This window comes from Cardiocondyla obscurior, linkage group LG14 (assembly GCF_019399895.1).
Source record: "Cardiocondyla obscurior isolate alpha-2009 linkage group LG14, Cobs3.1, whole genome shotgun sequence".
NCBI lineage: Eukaryota > Metazoa > Arthropoda > Insecta > Hymenoptera > Formicidae > Cardiocondyla > Cardiocondyla obscurior.
This window is the reverse complement of record NC_091877.1, coordinates 2,775,669-2,790,580: the sequence shown is the minus strand read 5'-3', so window position 1 is coordinate 2,790,580 and position 14,912 is coordinate 2,775,669. Positions and strand designations below refer to the sequence as shown.

The 14,912-nt window shown below is 45.3% G+C and overlaps 2 long non-coding RNA genes across 3 annotated transcripts in view; one reads left to right on the top strand and one right to left on the bottom strand.

Annotated features, from left to right (window-relative positions):
• Positions 1–14,912, top strand: part of LOC139108285 (uncharacterized) — a 152,310-nt gene that overhangs the window by 116,331 nt on the left and 21,067 nt on the right. The window contains exon 6 of one of the 2 annotated variants that reach the window (XR_011546636.1): positions 4,025–4,235. This is a non-coding gene — a long non-coding RNA (uncharacterized lncRNA). Of the gene's footprint in view, positions 1–4,024; positions 7,836–14,912 lie in introns of those variants that run through there. The other variant, XR_011546635.1, reaches the window with a different exon arrangement.
• Positions 203–14,912, bottom strand: part of LOC139108286 (uncharacterized) — a 58,475-nt gene continuing 43,765 nt past the window's right edge. The window contains exons 2-3 of the long non-coding RNA XR_011546637.1: positions 13,019–13,179; positions 203–2,199 (exon numbers count right to left, since the gene is read on the bottom strand). This is a non-coding gene — a long non-coding RNA (uncharacterized lncRNA). The remainder of the gene's footprint in view (positions 2,200–13,018; positions 13,180–14,912) is intronic.

The window sequence follows — 14,912 nt, the reverse complement described above, 5'->3', positions numbered from 1 at the left end:
ATTTAGAAAAACAATTTGTAAATGACATTCGCCCCGCGAAACATTTGTGTGTGATCGTTTTGCATTTTAAATACCGTCAATGTTTAATCCCCTTTATGAATTTTTCGTTATTAATATTATAATTTACCGCGCGAAACAGCAATTTCGATATCGAGCGCAGAGGGTTAAAAATATATTTGACGTGTCGCTTTTGAATTTCTTTCATGTGAAAAGTTTCCGCAATTACATACGAGCGTTTAATAAATATGTGCGTGCGCGTGCATCCTAGGCAGGGCATAGGGAAATAAATAGACGCAAATTTGCATAACATAGTTCGACATTTATTATTACAGACAAGTACATATGTAGCTATTAAAACAGTCACTTAAGCCATCGGTAATTACGATAATTTGGCTATAATTGAGCGTCCAGTATCTATATACATATCGAACGTGGCGATACGCTTCCTGATATTAAAAGCGTCCTTCCCGAGAGCGAGCGAGCGCCTTGCATATTGCACACATTTGCATATTTATAAATTTAATTTACGACTCTAATAACTGCAGGTCTTATTAAGCTAATAATAATAATTCCACGTCAACGAACATTCATCTATTGATTTCGAGCACCGCGTCGTTCGAACTGGAAGAGAGTGGGCTATTTCGAGCGGCTGTTTATCGGCCTGCACGTGGTTGCATGTGTGCGCGCAGCCGCACGTACGGGGTGTCTCGGAACTAACCACCATTCATTTTAATAAAGAACGTAATTTAAGATATAATAATCGTGGTAGTTAGGTAAAAGAAATATATATAATATATATATACACGTCAGGACAACGATACTCTTAACGAATACATAAATAATTACAATTATTTTCATTGCTAATTATGTATTTACATCTGAAAGTTTCGATGGTGCGGTCAGATTGCGGTGCGAGTCCGCAGAACGAGATATCGCGCTTATTATCGTGTTTTTATTTGCGGCATTTTATAGAGTCGTCACGCGATACGCGACTTCGCATGCACGAAAGACATTTTTTTTTTTTTTTTCCCTTCTTTCCGGGCTAAGATATATATTTCGCTGCGAGAATCACGCGCTCGTATATCCGATAGACACGGGCGACTGGACAAATTTATTACGGCGCAATATTGGCTTCATTAGTTTCCGTTCGATTAAAGCGAGATGAGGGCGCGAAGTGATATACACGTGTACACCGTGGAAGGCGGGCCGTGCTCGTTACCATTCATAACGTTATCTCGAATCGTAAAGTATCTCGCATTTCATATCTCCGGCTCCTTCCCGTATCGCATTAACGGCCGGCCGACAGGCCTAATCGACCGTTAATCGAACCGGCGACGGGCAAGTAGCCGCAGCATGAACGAACCGTACAGCCTGACAGGTGTACTTTATGCCCCGCGTATATAAAATACTCTTTAAAACGTCGAGCGGGCATCAATGCGTGGCGCTTCTACCTCTATCCGGGAGATTATCTCGCGCCGCTGATAGCCCCGGATTATGTACGCCGGAGCTTTTACGGACCGTACGCTATTTCCACGATTCTCCAGCAGCGCGGGACGAGTATTTCGGGATTGCAGGCGCTCGCGCGCTCCCGTCGAATGCTCTTTCGACACGGGTATATTCTATTTCCACTACGGTAGAATGCCCGCCGAGTATTCCCGCGCCTAAACGACGGACTCTTTCGCATAACTCCCGAACGCGATCCGGCCGGCAGGTCTAATCGATAATTGATCGGGCGTGCAACAGGTAAATAGCCCTCGCGAAAACGGGACTCCCAACGTAATAAGCGCACGTACGCACTTAGCGTCTAATGTCAGGCGTGCATTCAGGCTGCATGAGGTACCAATGAACGCTGCTCGTTCATAATCAACGAGCGATCTATCGCGATTAGTTTCGCGTAACTATTGAGGGCCGCGTTGGAAAAATTAGGAAGAAAATTTTGGATTCTTAATTCGGCAACTTTTTTATTTTTTCCGCCGCTGAAACAATGTTTGATATTTCGAATATGTTTCGTGAAAAAAAAAGAAAAAAAAATACTCTGAAGATGTTTATGCAAGGTGCCGCGATATCTTTACGAGCTTTACGAGATCGGCACGGAATTCGGTGTACGTCCCATATGTTGTTTCTGGAAGGCCCATGCAGAGTGTCTCGTATTTCATATTTTCGGTTCTCCCTCCTCGTGTGTTCCGATAAATGGCCACCCTGCAAGCAAAATTGACCGTTAATCGAGCGAGGCAATAGACGGCCGAGCTCAGCAGAAGCGGGACTCGCCGCCTGAAAGGTATACGCGTCGTAATTCTTCGCGATAATAGTGAAAAGCGGAGTACCCGGCGAGAGCCTTAAGGGCAACCGACGGTGGCACTAATTGACGGGTTGCCAGTTGCAGTCTGAGATGTGAAAGTCACCGGCGGAACCGACGTCGCCTTCGGGAACGTACTTTCGGTCTTTCACCTCGACACCGTAATTAATCTGCGGCTTGTTACGCCGTTGTGATCGAACGCGAAATGACACGCGCCGCGTCTCAACGATTTTACCTCTGACAATAACGGCCGCGTGATAAAACGTTCGTTTAAATTGTACACGATAAAGCGGCAGGCTTGTGAAAAATTAACCCGCCGCGAGAGTGGCGTCTCGTTAATTTTTATACGAATATGTCCAGGCATTTAGCAGCAAAAATCCGCGGTGCCGTTCCTCCACGAATAATCTTCTTTAACGATATCTCGATAAAAAATTTCGCGAGAATAGCGCTTGGACGGCTCGCCGGATGGTACTCGCGAAAGTACCAGCCGTACGAATAAATAAGCCCGACTACTTGAAGCACGATTATTGCACTTGAGAGCCGACACCCATAATGTGCATGCCGCCCGCGTGTGGGGAACGTTCATTACGCATCTAGACGCTCGTTAGTCTCATTACGCATTCGCCGGACGTCGCGCGTAATACGGACGTTACTCTCCGGGGCGGAATGTAAATCTCTCGGCGCAGTTTCCGCGCGCGAGTCACGAGAATTCGGTACGCGGGACGCGGCCAGCCGGTGGGCTGCAGAGATCGCGCGGGCACGCGATGTTTTCTGCATACCGGTCGCTATTTTCGTACGTCGACCGGAGGAAACCGGATGGCCGACGACTCGCTTTGAGCGAGATATCGCGATGCCGGGGGCCGCATAAATCGACGGTAGATACGGCCGCCGGTCGCGTATACGCGCTCACGCGTGTTCAACCGGGGTACACGAGCGTCGCCGCGTCGACGCCCCTCGTCCCGCGTTCCGCATCGGCACCGTGCACATATATTGAAAGTAATCTACTGTCGGATTACTTTGACGGCACAGCCCGGCCCTAAGCGGATCAAAGAGACCTTTCCTCGTCTCCCTCGCGCGGCTAAGGTGCTGGGGGCTTCGCCAAGGGGGGCGCAGAAGAAGAAGAGAGACTCCGCCGCTACGCGCGGACTCGCGTCTAATGCGGCATTCGCATTAAAGCCCCGACGATCATCTCCCGTCCGTGTTCTGGCCTGCCTTTCATCTCACGCTGATTTAACCGTGCTGTAAAAAGAATTTACTGGATCGTATATACCGAACGCGCGTCGTTGGTGGGACCGCGGCCCGGAGTTGAAAAGCTGGCGGCGCAGCGCTGGAAGGCGGCGGAGAGTGAAGACGACCGTGTGCGAGTCGCACATCGGCTCCGGGAGTGAACAAAAATAAACGCTGAAAGGTTTGTCGCGGCACGGCGGTTCGCCCTCTCGTCTCATTTGCTCTCTCCCTCGTGCCTTCGCGTTTTACACACTCTCTTTCTCTCGCTTTGGCGGTCTCGCGAGCAACCGCGATTTGTCCCCCGACGACGATGACGGAGGCGATGTCTTTTAGCTGGGTATATACGGAGACGACACATCGACGGTTTGTCGAGTGACTCACCACGTGTCTCCGACGGCGACGAATTCGTTTACAGCCTCCTTTGCCGTTCGCTCGTTTTCGACTGGTTCCTCGTTTATGGCTCGCGCGTCGACCTAACGCAGTCTGTTTTATCTGTTACAGATGTAGGACGTCCGTCTGATACGTTGCGTTTGGCCGCGGCGTCTTAAATGGCTGGTGACGCGTGACGGAACGAGACATCGGCGAGGACATTTCGGAGAGAAAGAAGAGAAAGAAGGGCTTCGGCGTCGACGTTCCGGGATCCGAATTAGCGACACCGCGCGATGATGAAGATGGTCGAGCGGCGTACACCATCCGGTCAACGTTGCACATGGTAAAAAAAAAAAAAAACTATTGTACTGCCGAGCTAACGAGCGGTGACGTTGGAAAAGTAATTACACTCATTGTCGGTGCGCGCGTACACGCTCGTCTACATCAGATTATCAAACTTGATAAATCAACGTACGCTTAAGGCATTAATTCTCAGAAGCATTTAATGTGAGTCAAGGACTTTAAACAATTAATGACAATGTGTGCGCGCGCGGGACTGATCGAGGGAAGGAACAAGAAAAAAAAAAAAAATTCCCGTGGAACTTATACGCGCCGATTATATGCGGAAAGTGATGTATTTGCAATTGTAATTTCACACTCGCGCCGATCTTGATGATGAAGAGACAAGGAGAGATCGTGCTCACGGCTAATATAATTATTGCGTTGTGCAACGGTCTCGTCAGTTTTGATACGTCAGAACACTCGCGTAATTATTTCCGCACGCCGTACGCGATCGTTATCTCATTAGTTAAATAGCAGACGTTAAAAATTAATTCGACCTTCCACCGGCAGTACTATTGTTCGCCGTTCGATCTTCGTGTCGAAGACACCGCTTGCACTCGCATATATGCATTAATATCGTATCAGTTTAGGTTTTTTTTTTCTTTTTTTTATGCATCCATGCTCGTACTCTCGATCACTCGGTGTATTCTTGACGTCAATCGCAAACTGCCGCTAATTCTTAATTCCTCGCAACAGGAATCCATCGTGCGAATTCCTCATTAATTTTCGTTCTCTTTTTTTTTTTTTTTTTTAAACTGTTCCATAAAATATAATTACTTCCTGCATTGTGAGCGAGCTGTAATCGCACACGAGCGCGCGATGTATGTATAACGCGTAAAACTCGTGCGACGTGCAGTAATTAATAAACAAATGTATAAAAAGTATATTTCGATCTGATTAATAAATAAAATCGTTACGTTCTCTAACTCTTACGCGGCCTGCCGACGCCTCTGACTTCCGTTGACTATTTATCGGGCGGTGAAGCTGGCGACTCTAAGATAAGGTAACCAGCACGCGGGGGAGAAGAGAGGAGGAGGTGCGAGGGGGGAAGGAAAGAGAATGCGGCCGCGGAGGTTAAAACCTTTCTCCTCTCTTTCTCTCACGGTGTATAGCATAATTGCGCTCGTGCTATGAAGCGCAGTTCGAGGGTGAGATGCAACATATTGCCCGTAGCCGACTCTTATCGACTGGGGGCAGACAGGCGGGCTGGTAGGAAGGTCGGCTGGCTCTGGCTGGATGGTGGGCAGATTTACGAGGACCGCTCGGATAGCGAATGATAAACGCAAGTCGAGATAGCTTTATTTATTCGCTCTCTGTGCCTACCTCTGCCAGTCTCTCCTCTCCCCTTCGTTTCCCCCTTGTATTTGCCGCCCCTTTCGCCGCTTCTGCATGCCAGTCGTCAGTGCTATGTTCCGTGCAGCGGAAACGTAACCCGCGATGGCTCTTTGACGTAACGGTTGCCCCTCGCGAAAGCACATCGCGAGTAGATGTAATAGCTTTCTTTCATTCGATAGCGGAGTTTCACGCTCTTATCTTATAAATTTGATTAAGCACCCAGTAGTACGTAAATGCACGCTCGTAAGTACTGCTTGATCGTACTTTTACGAAAACACGATTGCATCTCGCGAGTCCAACTAGCGAGACGACGGTAATTTTCTGTTTTGTTTAGAAATAAGAAAATGAGGGCTGTTTATTACGATATTTCCCGCGGTTGAGGATATAAGTGCAATTTATATGTCTCTCGAGTTCTTTTACGACACGCAAAATCGTTGATTTCGTAGCGGGGAAACTAGTTTTGTTAGCGCCACGCGTATAAATTCCCAATCGTCGACTATAAATAACGGGTTATCGTAATTAATATGTTTAACAACTTTTCAATATATGCTTACATTACCACCGGCTGCAAGTGAATAATTTTATCGATACGCATAAAATTAAATTTTCCTCACCCCCTCGCGGCCGGTCACTGCGAGAATATAAATTCTTATCAAAGTCCGGATACGTGATAACCATTAACGGAGAAGCCCGCGGCACGGTCATTATTCACTTGCTTACGAAATATTAATTCCTTGAGCGGGAGAGAACGCGTGGGGCCGCAGCTTGCGACACGGCTGATCTCCGGATCGTAAATACGCTCGGAAGTTATCGATTTGATTCAATTAATTCGCGAGTCGGCCGGCATTATCCTGGAGCCCGACGGCGACCGAAGACGACCATTTGGCAATGTCAGCAACGACATTGTTACCGTCACCGACAGCAACCCTTATGCGACTATAATTGGACGTGGTGGCGCGAAGTGGCGTGAGTGGCCGGTGCCCGGAGACAATCAAGATTATTATTGCGCCCGTGCGCGGCACATGTGCTCCGTTGCGTGAGTAATAGCGCGGATAACGATAATGGTAAGTGATAATGATAAAAGCGGCGAAGGGAGGTAGGGGAGGTGTTTTTCCTTCGCGGCGGATCGCCGTTACGCGAGATCGTTGACTAATTAACACGAAGATTAATTCCCTCGCGACCCGACGAATCGCACGTCCGCATATCGGGAGTAAATCGATTGGCTACAACTCGCCGCCGCGATTGTTCGCCGATCGTTCGCGGACCGGTTTTGATCGACGTGGGAATGATCGATTGCCCGCGCGCGGTTAATCGGGCATCAAATTTCCCATCGTCGTGCCCGCTCTCGCGTTTCGACGTAAAAGAGGATACATGCGGTCTGCGGTTGACATTAACCGATTTTTTTTTTTTTTCCCGTCTCCTTGATTACCTGGGAATCGGTAAAGCATCGTTTAATATATCGAGCTGATGTACTAAAAGTTACATGTGTACCTACTTTTAAAACGCGCACGTACTCGATTGATTTTGCAGCCTGCATTTTCGCAAAATTGAAAACTAAACGAATGAAACATATGCAATACGTATGCCGGTGTCAGTTATTACAGGCCGATCTCTTCTTTCGTACTTTTACCAGAAATGTCCTAAGTAAATACCGTCGAAAAACTTTTTGCCTGCCACGTGTTATCCCGTCAACGTTAATTTCCGGATGAGAAATGCCATCACCGATCCCGATAAGTCTAATAATTCTGCATATTAATCGCATTCCTTCGTACTTACTCGTTGCCATTATTAATCTTCCGATTATTAAAATTCATGTGACTCTGACGTGAAAAAAAAAAAAAAAAAAGATTTCTTTTGTGTTATTTTTCCGTCAGTCATTCTTCTTTCTTTGCTTCTCCTCTGTCTGCCAACCGTCATATAATGTAACGATGGATATGAAATGACGGGAAAATGATAGGAAATGACATAAGAGTGATACGAACTGGCGTGCCAGTGACGCGAAGTGACGTGGCGGTGATACGAAACAACCTAACGCGAAATGAGATGGCACGGACTGACGTAGGAGCAATACGAAACGATATGGAGCGAAATGATACGCGAATTATTCATCCGGCTTGCTGTCACACGGCATTACTTAATCGTTTCTTCGCCGCTGCCATTTCGTCCCCGCGATATAAATTAATTCCAATTATTTCTTCAAAACATTCTGCGATCCTTCTTAATTAAGTACAAACGTCTTTTTGTAGACCGAAAAAGCGATTAATTAAATAGCAAAAGTGACGCGCGTCTTAAACTACGTGGAAATTGTTTTAAATATTTCGAAAATATCACAAGGTGTATATCTGTCACATAATATGATTTCTACAAAGCGAATTAATGAAAGACACAAATTAATAGAAAAAATAAAAAAGGGAAAAAGAAAACGTGCTTTCATAAGTTATAAAATCGCTCGGTGTGACGCATGTGCAACTGCTTACGTTCCGTAGAAAGTTTCAGGAAGACATGCACGAAGCGTAATTGTTCGCGGCTAGTAATAATTAATGGTACCCGAGTCGATTAGATAAAATTGTAATGAATATCATAAATATACCTAGCTATTTTAGTACCGCTCGCACGATTTGCCTTATCGAGCTTTCTACTCGTAACTCAGACAGACAGGCCGAATAAATTTCCACTGACAATCAACAATGTAACGTTCCGAGGCGCAACATTCGCATTTAAATGCGACTTTATAAAGGTTTTTTTGTTCCCCTCCGAAAACAGCGTAATATTCAAAACTGTGTCACGATTGAAAAAAATTTTTTACATTTAAATTATTTTAAAAAATGTACGAGTTTTATTAGAACACTCACATTATGGAAACAGATCGTGAAAGACTTGGTAACAATGTACATGTGAGAAGATCTTTGATTTTTATCGGACGAAAAGATAATGTTACAGAACGTAAAATAGAACTGTGAATGGTCATGAGCATCAAATTACGTCATAATACATTTTCCTTCTTATTGAGGTCGGGACATTTCATTTAATCTCTATTGTATCCTGGCAAAGAAAAGATATACTAGGTATTCTCTATTAAAAAAAAAATCTTGGAGATTGTAAGTTCTCTCTTAGAAATAAGAAAAGGATTTTCTCTGCTCTCTCGCCCTTTCTCCTTTCTGATTCTCTCTCTCTTTCTTTCTGTTTTAAAATGTAGATAAGAACATTACATGAAATGCTGCGGATTTCAAGTTTTGCGCTTACTTTAGTTATATATGAGCTGAGAAATATTTCTTGCGAGATGTCAGTTATTCGTGAAGAGGATATTTCAAGCTGCGTTAAATTATCTCATTTATATTCATCAGTAACATTAAATATGATTTAGTTCGCCGATATATCAGCTTTGACATTATCGCGTCAGCGTGCACGCCGAAGACGGAATCGGGGTAAAAATCAATTACCATTTGCCGTGTCGCGCGTCACACGATTCTGAATCCCGACATTTAAAAAGAAATGAGACAAAGAGAGAGAGAGAGAGATGCGACGCGAGTGCGAGCCGTCGGGCCGAACGATACGCAGATAGATGCTATTCTGCGAGGTTTCTTTGAAACGATTCTCGTAAACTCGGCGCAAAATAACTCCATTTTCGCGTTGGCGTCGCGCTGCTCAACACCTGGAGCGGAAGTCACGACGTAAACGTGGCGTTCGCCGTAAGTAGAAAAATGCGGAGGCGACGTTCCGTTTATGGAAATACGTCTGGCTTATCTCATATCCGCTAGACAAGCTGAAAGTGCAACGTGTTCTTCCTCATCATCCAGTAGGACATCGCGCAATAAACGCATATCTGTGAACAACCGCGTCGTTTTTTGCCGTTGTCAATTGACTGGCTGATAAATCATTGGACTGTTTTCTTAAAACCGGCTACGTAGGAGAGAAAGAGAGAGAGAGAAAAAAAAGAAGAAGAAGAAACAATATCGAATTCTCTCCCAGCGGACCGCCTCCGAAAGCGTCGAAATGAATATCAAATAAAGGTTGCCATTCACGAGAGTTTAGTTTTCGACCCACGTGCCCAAACGGTACATCGACTCCACAGCGCTCGGAGCAGCCGGAAGTGTTAACAAATCGAGCACGGTGGTCGTCAAAAGTCGACTCGTACGTATCCAAAAAGATCCGCCGAGACGTTGACCTTTTACAGATTCCCCCGCGTCGGGCAGGTAAACTAATTCAGGAGAGGCCCTCGCGACATACTTTTCGCCGCGGTAGATTTACGGAGCGTAACGATCGGTGGAGAATTGCGTCGTATGCCGCGCACGAGCTGGAAAAAAAAAAATTTAGCAAAGGCGTGCGCGAGATAGAATCTCGAATTAAACCGAGTCGCTATTCGAGACAACATGCTATTATAGAGGGAAAGAAATCGGGATAGCTCGGAGGAAGCAAAGTGCGCGGCCGGTGGTGCACGGAAAAAGGAGTCGAAAACGGGGATTGCGACAGCAAAAGGCGAATGCGCTACGCGGGATAAACACTTGTCGAAGAAAAGAACCGTGGCGCACGGCGAAAAAGGGAGCCGCGGCTGGCAGGGAGGAGCGGACCAAGTTTAATGCAGTTAAAACAGAAGGCAAAAAAATAGGAAAAAACGGAAAATGAGAGTTCAGTATCTCAAGAAATCTTTAAGTGAGTGAGTGGAAAAGAAGAGACGGAGGTTTCGCGGGGAGGGGGGGCGGGGAGGAGGAGGAGGAGGAAAGAGAAGTACAAGCGGGATGACAAAAGGACGGAAACGCGCGGCTTAACCGAGTTAGAGCGACGGGAAGAAAGAGAGGGAGTACAAGGAGGACAGATTCAGCTGGCAGCTGACGGGGAGCAAGAAGCGCAACAGGGAAAGAAGCAAGCTCGACAAAGAGGGAAAGAGAAAGAGAGAAGGAAAGAAAGAGGAGATAGATTCGCCTGTTCCGCCGCCTGTCCCGCCTGTCCGTGCGCTGTCGGCGGCATGCTTCATGTCGAGCTGACAGCTCGTATCTACATTCTGCTCGCGAGAATCTTTATAAGCGTTCGTGGGCGACTGACGAGCTCGATGACTGGCGGGCGTGACGCCTGGTGCCTGGCCTGACTCTGCTTGACTGCCTTCCTTCGTACCTCGTTACGACGTGCCACGGCGCGCGGCGATGCGAAGGCGAAGGGAACGAAGCGGACTTACGACGCTTAGCCATCATAGCGGCGCGGCGCTTCGATCCGACGCGACGTCATGAATTTCCTTTGGCGTCTCTAACATCCCTCGTCCCCCTGCCACCGTCGTGTCGAGGACGGATACGCTTCGCGATCGTTACCTCATTTTCCATTATCGTGCGATCGAGAGGCCGAAAATCGCAACCGCGACAAATATCCCCGGCGTGTTTGCCCTGCGGCTTGCGGTCGCGGGTAACGCTCGCGCACGACATCGCCGGATTGGCCCTTTTACCACGCGAGCGTATTTCTTGCCCTCTTCACCGAAGTATCTTATTAAAGTTAAATTAGTTATCAAATCTCCATGCGATGTGAATTATTCGTATTTCTGTTACTCGTTACGTTTTAATTCGCCACGCTTTGCTTTTAACGCCCGCTTTTTGTAATAAAATCTGATTACGTCGCATTTTGTATATTCGAGTCTGGATCAGATAGAAGCAACAATTTTGGAATTTCGTTACATATGTATATATATTTTTTTTTTGTTCTACCCCGCCGCACAGATCTGCGGGCGAACTTTATTGTATAACGATCCTGTTTAATGCTGTTGGCACGTAGCTACATAAAACTTGAAAATAAATGATGCAATTGTATCCGCGCGCGTGTTTTTCATCGACCTCCCGTCGAACGGGCCCGCGTTCCCGTTGGGCTGTTAAACGAACCGTAAATTCGATGCTGTCTCGTGACACCGCGGCATTGTGATTTTTAGGTGAATAGAGGTTTCGGCACAGCTGAAACTTATTTATGAACCATTGTGACGTTAGAGAGCGTGACACCACTTCCGTCGCCCGCGGACTTGTGCGACGTTCCCGTAGCTGATATGCATTATGTTAATGGACCGCGTTTTGTTGGCGTATTCTCACTGCGCGGTTTATATTTCAGACTGCGCGCGAGCCCCCGATGACTCGACGCTCCGCGCCGCGAAATCTCGCTCGTAATAGTACGTCGTCGAGCAGATTAATTGTCCGTTACGGCCTGGCAAGCGCTCGATAATTTATCTTCAATTATCCCGAATATTCGCGAAAGTGGCTTCGCTCCGCGTCGAATATTTTTCAACCGGGTTGCGAAACGGCTTTATTGCGCTCGGACGCGCGTAACAATTACGTCGCTCTAGCTGCAGCGGCATTCTTTACGACTTCGAGCCGTATCAATCACGCGGCAGGCTCCCGCGAAACGTGGGATTCGAAACCCGTTTTCGCCCAACTCTCGCAGCCGGGGCCGATGCCGCGGCATTTATATTCCGCGCAACGTCTCTTTGCACTATTAAGAGAAGCCAAAAACCAGTCCCAGACCTAGATGCATTATTCCGTTAAGTGGCTGTCACAAATTCGACCTTAATTGTAGGAATGATAAATGGCGCGCCTGCGTCCGGCATGTTTTGTGTCTCCTCGGACGTCAGCGACATTGCACAGCGACGTTCCACATAGCTGCCAGCAGACATTCCATATTTAAAGACTGAGAAAGAGAGTTAATTAGGGGACGCAGGAGTGTCGGCATTGCGCGCCTTTGATTTTGTAACGTATCCATTAGCCAAGTAATTTGTCTCTTAATGCGCGTCGCGACAACGACTGCAGGACGGTATCGTTGTGCGTTTCGTTATTTATACCACGCGTTAAAAAATGTAATACTGTGAAACACAAAATAGTAAACAGGTGTCACTATTAAAAATACTTTTGGCAGCAACGTCAGTGTCTTAACCTTGACATTTATAAAGTGGCTGCAGTTACTATATTTGTACTGTTCTAAATGTTTTATTTCGTTTATAATATATATCTATACGTAGATATAAATTTTTTCTTTCGTTTTTGTAAAAATGTATTAATTGGATATGTTTGATTTGTTCTCTATTTAATACTATTTAATACTTGCTGAAAATATTGTTATTTTAATACTGTGATAATAATTTACATGAGATGTATTTGTGAAATAGAGAGCGAAAGAATGAAGGAGACCTAAAGAGAGAACTTCTACGTATTCACAGATATATCCGGTACTGCGAAATCTCAGTTAAATCAACACGATCCATTGGCTCGGACATTTTTGCGCGGCGGAAGCGTACCACTAGAGTGTGCTTCGCACAGATCGAAATTAAGTTGAGAAAACGCGCCTAAGTGCACGATAGACACGCGAGAGAGATCAAAGAGACCGCATGAGTGACGGAAACCAGCTGGCGGACGATGTTCCCGTGCGCTCAGATTTATCCGTTCGTTTTCTTTCATTCGGATTGCTGTTCAAAATATTGTTCTTACTTACCTTCCCGTATCTCGTTCTCTCGCTTGCTCTTATTTTTTTTCTTCGGCTCGTCAATGTTGAAGACATCTCCTTTAGCTTCGATTTGCCGTTTCTGTCTTACAAAACTCGGTACCGTTACGAAGAGCGACGCCTTGCAGGACGAGGTTTTGCGTTGGATTAATCTGAAACAATTTTTTTTTTATTATTATTTTTTTTTTTTTAACGTGGGGATTCACCCCGGTGTTATTGGGTGAGTGCCTCCGCACCGTCTCCTTTTAAATAAGACGGGGAGATCGGGCCCGCGCTACGCGCAGTAGATTAACTTAAAGCTGCATTACATGCCGCGAACCCTCGCAGGTGCGATTATCGGCAGAAGGATACGTCTGCTTTTGTGCGCGGCAAATATATGCATCCGTTTCGCCACTCGAACCGTCGTATGTACTTTGTCAAAAATCGATGGCCGAAGACAGACCCCCGACGGAGATACAAATTGTACGAAATCTATTGAGTGGGAAGAGACCATGGACGAGGGATAACCGTCACGGAAAAACGGCGGATAGCAATGGCATTGATTGGATCGTTTCTATACTTTCAGAAGAGGATTTGCCGAGGTTAAAATTGTCGGTCCCTTGCGACCAATCTTCGAGTGACATTGTCCGATCGCGAAAGCACGTGCGGGATTGGTGCGTCTTTAAATATATCCGAAAGAGAGCCGCTCGAAAATGGACGGAGGGATTTCAACTGGGGCCAATTCAAGTTTGTTCGAAACAGAATGACCTATCGACCGTTATTCTTGACTTTATTCTGGAATTCGAAAGTGGCTGATTTCTTTTTCTCTTTTTTTTTTCTTTTTTTTTTTTTCTTTATTGCCTAGAGGATACTAGCAGGAAGATTGTATCTCATTACGTGATAAAACCTCATAAAATCGAAGAGTGAATATTTTATTGCATTCTGCTTTTGAATTTATACACTTTATTTATTTAAACCGATATAAATTTTCACTAAGTTATTCTCAAAGTTTTTTTTTTTAGTACACATTCTTTTCTTTTTTAAAAGAAAGAGCAAACACAAAAAAAAATCAAAGGTTTTTAAAATTGAAATTTTTACGTAACAAAAGACTTTCGACTACAAAATTTATTCTTGAGACATAAATTTCATAATTATTTATATATAATTATATACATATAATTAAAAACTGAATAATAATTAATTTTATTGTAATGTAATTAAATTTATTCTCTTTACTCCCGTCGAAGTCATACTTTTGGCAGAATTTATTAATAGGACTTAAATTTCGGGGGGAGACACGCGTTGCATAACGAGTCCTCTTCATTCGGATACTATGTTATGACGCAGAGGCATAGCTACGCCATTGGCACTACGGACGCCGCACAGAGTGCGTGTATGGACGGTTGTTTAGGATTACAACACACAGAGATAACCACCAGCATGCGATACATAATGCAGCAGGCATTGTGAGCCATACCGCGCCCTCCTGCATACAATACGTTCTACCGATGCATTCTATTGTTGTCTTTCGAAATAAACTCAGTCAGCCACCACCTCTCCCCGGGGCTCTATATTATCTCCATACGCATAATACATATTACATTTACGGCTCTCGTTTAGCTTGCCACTTTACCTTGGCGTATTTGACAGAGCAGCCTTTGAGATGACTGTGTTAACCTTACGCGGACACGCACCATTCAACTTATTGTTATTAAAATTACGCCGACAATGTTTCAGAGACACGTGACTAAGCATTTATACAAGCGGTTTTAAAATGTTTTTTGAAAGGTATCGCACGGTAGTGCGTGCGTACACACTTGAAACGATTACGTAAAAAAGATCACAGAAAGATAACAGAAAGATCACACAAATTTATTAAATTGCGCCTTTTTTTTATTTTTTTTTT